The following is a 1,695-nucleotide window of genomic DNA, read 5'->3' as shown; positions in this document are numbered from 1 at the left end:
GCCGGCACGGGCTGGGTTTCAGGAAGCCACTCAGCTTCCCTCTCTCTTCTGTCAAACACCTGCCTTCTGTGCGTGATGACACCTGAGCCTGTGGACACGTTACAGACACGGCTGTGAGCCCCGAATGGAAACCAGTTCCGGCTGAGGACTCAGCATGTGCCATGTGTGTCTAAGTGTGGCGAGGACTCAGCGTGTGCCACGCGTGTCTAAGTGCGGAGAGGGCTCGGTGTGTGCCACGCGTGTCTAAGTGCGGAGAGGACTCGGCGTGTGCCACGTGTGTCTAAGTGCGGAGAGGACTCGGCGTGTGCCACGTGTGTCTAAGTGCGGAGAGGACTCGGCGTGTGCCACGTGTGTCTAAGTGCGGAGAGGACTCGGCGTGTGCCACGTGTGTCTAAGTGCGGAGAGGACTCGGCGTGTGCCACGTGTGTCTAAGTGCGGAGAGGACTCGGCGTGTGCCACGTGTGTCTAAGTGCGGAGAGGACTCGGCGTGTGCCACGTGTGTCTAAGTGCGGAGAGGACTCGGCGTGTGCCACGTGTGTCTAAGTGCGGAGAGGACTCGGCGTGTGCCACGTGTGTCTAAGTGCGGAGAGGACTCGGCGTGTGCCACGTGTGTCTAAGTGCGGAGAGGACTCGGCGTGTGCCACGTGTGTCTAAGTGCGGAGAGGACTCGGCGTGTGCCACGTGTGTCTAAGTGCGGAGAGGACTCGGCGTGTGCCACGTGTGTCTAAGTGCGGAGAGGACTCGGCGTGTGCCACGCGTGTGTAAGTGCGGAGAGGGCTCGGCGTGTGCCTCACGTGTCTAAGTGCGGAGAGGACTCGGCATGTGCCACGCGTGTCTAAGTGCGGAGAGGGCTCTGCGTGTGCCTCACGTGTCTAAGTGCGGAGAAGACTCGGCTTGTGCCACGCGTGTCTAAGTGCGGAGAGGACTCGGTGTGTGCCACGCGTTTCTAAGTGTGATCAGGTCGTAGCTCAGCCCACAGTGGGCGGGGGGCCTCCCTGGCTGGCCGGGCGTTCCCAGTGCCTGTGGGCAGGGATTTCCGTGGACGTCGGACAGATACGACCGTTCAGTGAGCCTCCTGCTTTCGGCGAGGACGTGGCGGACACGCGCTGGTCTGCTCCGCCCATTTCGGGATCTTAGGCAGCAGGTTCTTCGACTCACTCTTGTCTGGTGATTCGGGAAACTTCTCGGTTAACGTGCGGCTTTTTCTCCGACTTCGGAGACGCGCGCGTTTGCTGCTGGTTCTAGGACGTCACTAAAAGGCCCTGCTCAGCCCGGCCACGCGGCTCAGTGGTGAGCGTCGGCCTGGGAGCCAGGAGGTCGCAGTGTGATTCCCGGTCGGGGCACAGGCCTGGGTTGCAGACTCGATCCCCAGTGGGGGGCGTGCGGGAGGGAACCGATGATGATTCTCTCTCATCAGTGATGTTTGTCTCTCCCTCTCCCTTCCTCTCTGACATCAATCAGTAAATAAGATGTCCCGCTCAGACCCCCGTCGGTGCAGCCCCCCGTGGACCCGGTCCCTGTGTCCACGCCCTGCCCGAGGGACCTCCTGGTGTAGATGCTGTGCCTGGGCGCCCCGTGGGGGCCTGGCCTCTGGGACAGATGGCGACACCGCCCTCTTCCTCAGACGCTGCCGGCCCTGCGGCCTCTGTGCCTCTGTCCCGGGCCTCCCGCTGTCCCGTGGGGCTCGCCTGTTCC

This window comes from Myotis davidii, unplaced genomic scaffold (assembly GCF_000327345.1).
Source record: "Myotis davidii unplaced genomic scaffold, ASM32734v1 scaffold1395, whole genome shotgun sequence".
NCBI lineage: Eukaryota > Metazoa > Chordata > Mammalia > Chiroptera > Vespertilionidae > Myotis > Myotis davidii.
The sequence above is the reverse complement of the archived record's forward strand: the minus strand, read 5'-3'. Positions refer to the sequence as shown.